Source organism: Arachis ipaensis, chromosome B4 (assembly GCF_059453495.1).
Source record: "Arachis ipaensis isolate K30076 ecotype BB chromosome B4, ASM5945349v1, whole genome shotgun sequence".
In the NCBI taxonomy this organism is placed as follows: Eukaryota; Viridiplantae; Streptophyta; class Magnoliopsida; order Fabales; family Fabaceae; genus Arachis; species Arachis ipaensis.
This window is the reverse complement of record NC_142439.1, coordinates 131925635-131935040: the sequence shown is the minus strand read 5'-3', so window position 1 is coordinate 131935040 and position 9406 is coordinate 131925635. Positions and strand designations below refer to the sequence as shown.

General features: G+C 26.4%; 1 long non-coding RNA gene and 1 pseudogene across 1 annotated transcript; one reads left to right on the top strand and one right to left on the bottom strand.

Annotated features, from left to right (window-relative positions):
- Window positions 1-397: 397 nt before the first annotated feature.
- LOC148569261 (secreted RxLR effector protein 161 pseudogene) lies at window positions 398-923 on the top strand (annotated as a pseudogene).
- Window positions 924-7851: 6928 nt separating this feature from the next.
- LOC107638044 (uncharacterized) lies at window positions 7852-8816 on the bottom strand. Its single transcript, XR_001619707.3, has 2 exons — window positions 8707-8816; window positions 7852-8203 (listed from the first exon to the last, which is right to left on the bottom strand). It is a non-coding gene; the product is annotated as an uncharacterized LOC107638044 (long non-coding RNA).
- Between the last annotated feature and the right edge of the window lie 590 nt (window positions 8817-9406).

Genomic DNA, 9406 nt, shown 5'->3' with positions numbered 1-9406 from the left:
TTTGCTTTAATAAGACAATCGAAAAGTTCGATTTTATCCAGTGTGAAGAGGATCCTTGCATATACAAAAAATTTAGTGGGAGTACAGTCATTTTCTTAGTACTCTATGTTGATGACATATTACTAATAGGAAATGATGTACCAGCATTGCAAAATACCAAAACTTGGCTATCTCAACAATTCTCCATGAAAGATTTGGGAGAAGCAGCCTATATTCTAGGAATAAAAATCTATAGAGATAGATCTAAAAGGTTGCTGGACTCTCACAATCTATGTACATTGATACCATATTGAAAAGGTATAACATGGAAAACTCCAAAAAGGGCTATTTACCAATAGGCACTGGAATTACTCTCAGTAGAAAGGATTGTCCTAAATCTTTTGAAGAGAGAGTACGCATGAGTAGAATACCATATGCTAGTGCAGTGGGAGCTATCATGTATACCATGACATGTACACGTCCTGATGTCGCATATGCGCTAGGAGTAGCCAATCGATATCAGGCAAATCCTGGTGAGGAACATTGGAAGGTGGTTAAATCCATTCTTAAATATTTAAGAAGAAGCAAAGACCAATTCCTCATCTATGGAGATTCTGAACTTATACCAAAAGGGTTCACTGACGCAAGTTTTGCCTCAGACAAAGATGATAGCAAATCTACTTCAGGTTATGTTTTCACCTTAAACGGTGGTGCAGTGAGTTGGAAAAGTTCTAAACAAGCTACTGTAGCTGATTCAACAACTGAAGCTGAGTACATAGCAACAAGTGAGGCTGCTAAAGAAGCTGTGTGGATGAAGAAGTTCATAAACGAGTTTGGTGTGGTGCCTTCAATTAAAGAACCACTTCTATTACTGTGTGACAATAATGGAGCCATTGCACAAGCAAAAGAGCCAAGATCACATAAAAAATCTAAGCATATCTTGAGAAGGTATCATTTGATAAGAGAGATCGTTGAACGTGGAGACGTTGAAATTCAAAAGGTTGCCAGGAAGGATAATGCAGCAAACCCATTCACTAAGGCACTTGGATCAAAAGAGTTTGATAAGCACATGTGGGAATTGGGATTGAAATATATGACTGATTGGCTCTAGTGCAAGTGGGAGATTTTGTTGAAAATACATCTATGCCCTAGATCCAATCTGTCATTGGCTCTAGTGCAAGTGAAAGATTGTTGGAGATAAGTGTGTAGTCCAACAAAATACTATCGTGAATTATTATTATTATTATTATTATTATTATTATTATTATTATTATTATTATTATTATTATTATTATTATTATTATTATTATTATTATTATTATTCCTTTTTATAAGAATAAACATTTATAATTTATGATAATGTCTTTAATTAAAATTAGAAATGAATAATTACGATAGGGATCGTAATAATGAGATATACGTTTTTTGAGTACTTTTAATTTAAATTGTTCTTAATCGTAGAATCACTAAAAATGGGACATTAGTGATTCGGATAGATTAATATATATATATAGTCTTCATTGGATGAAGTTAATAGATCTCATTTATTAAATTATATATATAAATGGTATATATAGAGATATAACCATTGAACTGACTCACTCTAAGAATTTCTAATGGTTATAGTTACCGTATATTTGTCAATAGAATATTCTTATGATGAACATAATATTAGAATTTTCCTTTGACCTGCGACTATCATAGTAATTGACAATGTATTTGTTATACTTTGATTTCGAACACCTAACACCCTACGGTGTTAGTTGAATGGATATTGGGTATGATTTAAATACTTATAGAATTAATGATTAGTCAAAATGGAATCCATCAACTATGGTAATGAGTTTGAGCTCTACGATTATAATGAATGAAATAAACAATGCCTTGGCCAAGGGGTTTGAATGAATTAAGAAATGAGTTTCTTAAGTCATTCATAATTCATTATAATAATGGTAACAAGTTAGAGTTTGACAATAAAACCGTACTCTAAAAGTTAGCCAAGAGCTGAAAAGATGGAAGGAGTTGTATTTTTTTGTTCATCTTGGGTTCTTAGTAAAAATATTAGTACTTCATACTATCGGGTCATCAAGGAGCATTGCTAGACGCCAACCTTGATTAGTAAATTTAGTATGACTAATTTACTACCCGCTTAGTATTGAACCTATGAGGTCACACACTAACGAGTGTTCTAATCCTTGGTAAATAATCATTTAATTATTATTTTTATTAGATCAAATAAATAATTATATTAATTCAAATGAAATATTATTATATTCTTTGCTAGCACCATGAATATAATAATATAATAATTGAGAATATTAAATAATTAATTATTTATTCTATGATGAGTTTTAAATATGGATAAGATCCCAACTGATTCTGTTTCAAAATAAGTTGTAATTTGATTCACAAATCAGTCACCAATCTCATACTATATATATGTGTATATGATAAAAGAAAGAACACACAAGTTTTTCTTTTACCTCCACATACACAAATATTACAATTCTTAGTGAAGAATTGCTGGTGCAAGAAGTTGCAAAAAATTTCTCAGTTAAATCCATTGGTTAAGGAGTTGACAACAAGGATCAGTCTCGGTGTGGATACACATAGTACCTTCATACTATCGAAGGAGAAAGTTTTCATTCACTAGGGTACTCAGGTATTGGCATCTAACCCGTCTTATTTCAATAAAGTTTTAAGCACAAAATAGATCAATAGGATTACTTTATTACTTCCGCTGCGTGTTATGAACACTTGTAATCCTACATGACCGATTGATTCCCTGCTCATCCACTTCTCTGTATTCCGTCCATATCCAATACCCATCCTTGAACTCATTACGATAGACCCAAAGTGTTATATCTAAAAGTCCTAACCATTTAATCAGCCGACACTTATACCACAAACACCTAGATACACCTTGAGACCTAAATGGTTCCATATTAAAGTTATACGCAACAAAATCGTCGACCCCCGCAAAGAACTCAGATTTTAACTTCCTTTCCCGTCCACCGTTATCCCTATCATACATTCATAGACGATGACTTGGAATTGTTTTGTCAAAAACACCATTGAATTCAACGAACAATACAACTTATTAAAATTTTTAAAAATTTGTTAGAATTTCTTCTATAATTAGAATTTTTCAACAAATCCAACATTTATTTTTTTTTTACAAACCAAACATGTTTTAAACAATTTAAATGAAAATTCGATAGAACTTCTCATTAATTTAGAGAAATCCACCAAATAAATTTATCACTTTTCATAGAGGAAACAATTGTAGGGATAATATATTAGAAGAAATAGCATTTAATGAAATATAAAATCCTAGCCTTTCTAGTGCGCAACCCCTTGTTCGGCATAAAACTCTATCGTAAAAAAAGTAAGTTCGGCATAAAACATAAACAACATAGCACGTTTACAGATAAAAAACCAACCTGAGTACTACACAAACAACCTACGATTAAAGTTGTACAACTTTAAAAAAAATTCTAAAATAAAAGTAAAATTAGTAAAATCTAAAAACTAATAATCAAAACTTAAAAATCTAACCTAAAAAATTAATAAAGGAAGTGAAATATAAAAATTAATAACCTTAAATGTATATTTACTTTCATCAAAATTAAACATGAAAAATTTGTAATTGATCTTATGTTTTAAACTAAAAACTAATTAGAAATATTATATTACTTTATAATAGAATATAACAAACAATATTATTATTTTTTCTATTCATGTTATTGATAAAAAAATTAAAAATTTATAATTTAGTAATCATCATTCTAATTACATATTTTCTAACACAAAACAAATTAAAATTACATAAATTAAGATTTAAGGTTTAACTACTCTAAATTTCTTAGTGAGTGAGTTACTCAGAGACAGTGATGGCACAAAAAACTTCTCTGGCGTGGTGGTGGCAGCATGTACGACACAGTGGCAGCGATAGTGACCAACTTGGATGGCTACATTTATGCATTTAGACTTTCATTTTAAAAATTACAAATATAAAATAGGATACAATATGAAGAGGGAGGAAGACAACCTACCCAGACAGAGGAAGAAGGTAGCTCCGACAAGCAGTGACGGTAGCGACAAAATTGGCGGTGGCACCACGACGTTCCACGCAGTGCAAGTTAGTGGTGACAGCGATCAGTCCTCGCGTGGTCTTTGGAGGTTGGTGGTGGTGGCCAGTGCTGACAAAAGGCCTGCAGGAGGTGGTTTAGCGGAATGGAGAGAGAGAGAGAGAGAGAGAGAGTTGTCTTCCGAAATGAAGTGGAAAGGACGTGTGATTCCAAATTTAGGGTCAATTTTACCGTTGAATTTTTTGGCGGATCAATCCAACGGTAACCCCATTATGCGTCACAAAAAGCAGCATTCCTTTAAGTGAGATTTACCAGCAGATAAATCCGCCGGTACAAAATGTGCCAAATTTCTCATTCTTCCCTCTAAATATTACCAATGCATTTACCGGTAGAAAATCGAATTTAACAGTAACATTTTTTCCAGTTGAATTTGTCGCCTAATCCGCCGGTGCTTCTAACGGTAAATTCGTCACTAATAGTCAACATTGAATTCAACGGTATTCAGCGTTTTTCTTGTAGTGAATCAACACGTGAATGATCATCTAATAGAATGGACATATAATTGAACGACAGTAAAAAATAGTTTACATTGTCATTATATCAAAGTTAAACTATTAATAAATATCATAATGAATTAATTATGATGAGAAAAAAATCCTTTAAAGTGAAGGAAATTGTAAAGGAATAAAGTAATGGATTAATTACAATTAAAATTATAATTTTTATTATGCGTGGACTTCATGATCTTGATTTAAGTGTGATTAGACGTGTTTGGTAGTAAAATAAAATTATGCAAAACAAAAAAAAATTTTAATCCTCAATTACTTGTAATATATTTATTAAGAAAAAAATTAAAAAAAATCTAATAATAATTTTAAACAAAGTCTTAAGAGCACTTGTTAGTGAAAAATTAGATTATAAATTGTGTATTTTTTTTTCAACAAACTAACTAATTAAAATATAAAAAAATGAATTTTTAATAAAATTTCCATTTTCCATTTTCCATTTTAAAAGTAAATATTAACCAAATTTCTTAGATATATTACCATGTAACATTTCTCATAATATTTCTCTTCTTTATTATTTTTCCCCCTACAATTATTCTCTTCCTTATAAATATGTTATGCCTTTTGTGTTATGTGTTATGATTTTGTTTTCTAGTTTTAATTTAACTTTAATTTATCTCGTTATAATTTTATAATTTTGATGAGTTGGTTGATAATTTGTTTCCTTGCTAGTTGTAATTTGGCAATTTAGCTTTAATTTTGTTCTTTTAGTTTGCTGGTTAGTTGGTGGTATTTGAAGAAACCGTTTTAGACGACGTGATTTTTGGAGGAGTTCAATATATCAAATAAGAGTGTTGTCTTAATTGTCTGAGCCTGATCATGATTAATAAATTGTTGAGTAAAGTATTAAATTGATTCTTATATTTGGGTCTAATTCTATTTTGGTTTTTAAAGTTTAAAATATTATATTTAAATTTAATATAATTTTATTTAGTTTTAATGTAATTCTACCATAAAATTAATGTTAAATAATTAACATCATTGTTCTACCAAATTTTAATATTTTTTTCTAAAATAAAAATACAAACTCAAAAGGTACCGCATCAGTAACGAATATATCACCGCGAACCACTGGTCTTAGTTTAATTCATTAATGGCAACTAAAACAAGGTTATCGTCTCTTCTACCGAAGGAAACTTCCCTCAATAATTGAAGAGTTTGATTATATAAATTTTATATATCTAAAAACTAAATTTTAGAAATTAAAATAAAATTACACCTAATTATAGAAACTAATTTAATACTTTATCATAAATAATTATTTTTCTTTAAAAATAATGAGTAAAGAAAAATAAGGCATAGTAGCCTCCTACGTTAGATGGAGTGGGCATGAAATTCAAAATCGTTGAAAACTTAGAATAGGAATGGAGGGAGTTAACCCGTTAGCCACCCTTTATTTCACACCAAAGACAAATTATTTTCTTTGGAAGAATAGTTAGTTCCTATAATATTCTTAAACTGTTTCTCATACCTCCACACCCTATCTATGAATTATGATCTCATCCTTATTAATGATGATCCAACAAATTTTAATAGTGAAAGTAAAAATAATAAAAATAATAATAAAAAAATTAATATAAATATATTAAGATATTTAAAATTTAAAACAGATCAATAAAACTTTTAATTATTTAATTAAAACATCAAAATGTACATTAATTTAAAGTATTTTTTATTTTAATATTTTAATTTTATCATGTTGCATAATATATTTATGAAAAATGTTAAAGGATTAGTAAAATATATATTTTTTAATTTGATCATTATTTTTAGTCATTAACTTAATTTTTTTAGTCTAGTAATTCTATAATATATTTTTAGCTCACACTTTTAAACATTAATAATTAACTACTGACAAAAAAATAAATTATACTAATCCTCTAATATTTCTCTATATTTATTACTAATATTAATATTTTGTCAAACACTTTAGTATTTGTCAAATAATATTTTTATTGATTATTTTTATATAATACAAAATAATTTTTATAATTTTTATATAATATTTTTATTCGAATGGACTAACTTTGATTCTTCATTATAATTGTGTAAGAAATACAAAACATATAAAAAAGATAAAAATTCAAATGAAACGATCGTAAATTCATAATTCTTTTTATTTATAGGTGTATATTTTATCTTTTTATCTATTAAATAATTATTCAATAATTTTTTAGTGTTTTTAACTGTAAGGTTAATTAAGACTCTATAATATTTGTGGTAGAATTTTTTCGACAAAGACAATTATTATTATTATTATTATTATTATATATATATATATATAAGGCCATAACTAAATTAAATAAAACAGTAAAATAAATGATATACATATAATTTCAATTAATTTTTAAAAAAATTATTAAATACTAATAGTCTCATCATATTTGAAAAACTAAGCTTAATTTTAGATAAATAACTAATTATATTATTATTATTATTATTATTATTATTATTATTATTGTTGTTGTTATATATTGTTGTTATTATTATTGTTAACTACTAATTTGGTACTAATAAGATTTAACGGCTGATCTGATGAAAAGGTTTTTGAAAGACGTTATCAACAAAACAGCCTATGAATGATTTGAAAATACAAAAAAAAATTAATAATTATTATATTTTTGTAAGTGACCAAAAAAATTTTGTATATATTTAAAAAATCGCTTATCCATTTAATTTACATTTTTGTGCTAATATTTGAATAAATATTTAAAAGGTAAATAAGTAGATTCAAAAAAAAATTTAATCTCTAAATTTTTTTTATTTAAAAAAAATGATAATTCACAATAATCTTTTTTTTATTCTCGCGACATAAAATTACCATATTTTAAGGGTTAAAAAATCTTTTTTTAATAATAAATGAAAAAAATTGCATCAAAATTTGATTTATAAATTATTTTTTAAAATATATATTTAATATTTAGTTCTTTTTATTGCGTTTTTAAATATTCTGAAGGTTCATTTGTCGTTGGTCTCTCTATTTGAGATTTTTTTTATCAGTAATGTAAATTTTTAGTACTATTTTAGCAGTTTACTCTATATTATTATTATTATTATTATTATATACTTTTTTTTAAATTGAGTAGTAGAGTTATTTTTTTTTCTATCAGAATTGATTAGATCTATATAACACGGTATTTTTTTATTTTTTTATTTTTTTTACCAAAAATAAGAGACTCAAATCCGCAACCTCTTAATTGAGTGTAGAGAGACTATGTCATTTGAGCTATTGTTATTAAATAATATAAGTTTTTCACACATAATTTTTTTTAAATATTGAGACAAACACATTATGATAATAAAAGCATTATGTAAATTCACATATATATTTATTGGTTTAATGGGGCCCACACCTCTACATGTAGATCCATCCCTGCACTATCCTTTATTTAAATATTTAACATGGGAAATAACAGACACACTCTTCTATTGCATTGCAATGGCCAGATGCTCGCCCTCCATATACTCTCCTGCAGTCGCTGTTGCATGTGTTTTTTATACAGCCTCCTTCATTCTGTATTTGTTTACACTTTTTTGCCTCTGATACTTTCAACAAACTTTCATTCTCTATGCATTTACACATCAACCATATAAAACCATTTGTTACTTTGATGTAAAAATTAAACTATGCTTAAAGAATATGCATGTTTGATTTGTGTTTTTTATTTTTTGTTTTTAAAATTTTGTAAAAAAAGAAATAGAAAGTAAAAATACAAAAATAAGATTTTATTATTTTGGTTATTTTCTTTTATTCCATCATAAAATCTTTAAAAGAGAGAATATTAAAAATAAAAATACAAATCAAATGTATTTTTAGTGTTTATTTAATTTGAGAAAATATTTTTTGTTTTTATTTTTAAAATTTTTAGCTTCAGGATTTTACTGAAGAAAAATTAAAAATAATAAAATTTTATAAGTAAATAAACATAAATCTGTTTCCAATTATTTTTAACAATATAAAAAATCATTCTTCTTTTTAACAATAAAATAAATTATAAGGCAAATAGTCTCATTTTCGTGCAGCAGGATAAAAAAAATTAAACCTTATTTATTAGATAACTAAAACATACCGATGCCAACGGAGAAAATAAAGAGAACGATGAGAACATAAGTAAAGGCTTTCATCTTAATTCTTATTAGCCTGAGCAGCCTTCACTCTTCAGGTTTGCCTTGTTATGTACGTGAAACAACTTATACATGTCTACCCATATATATATATGCCTTTGATGGCATGGAAGAATGCTACAGTGCGTTATTAAAATAAAATAAATAAAGAAATTGAGTGGAAGGCTAAACGATCACAAAAAAATAATAAATTTTAATAACTTTTTAATATTTTTTTATTTACTATAATATACTAAAATTTAATTACAGTTTACTAGAATAAGAGGAGGGTATTTCTTGTTATGGCACCTAATTAATTTTGTAATTATTCTATTATTAAAGTCAAACCATATAATTATTATTTATAATAATGATAATATTAAAGACAAAAAAAATTAAAATTTGTCTTATTTATTATTTATTAATTGTTGTAAATGTTACAATAATTAATAAATAATAAATAAGATAAATTCTAATTATTTTTGGTTAATTTTTTTTGTCAAACATTTTCGTTGTAATAAAAATTTAAAGTTTAAGAGGTTAATAAGTAGAATTTAATTTTAAATAAACTAATAATAATATAAATGAGATTTACATGTATATTTAATTATGTATCACTATGTTAGCAAAAACGAAAATGTTTGGTAATAAAAAAAATTAGCCAAA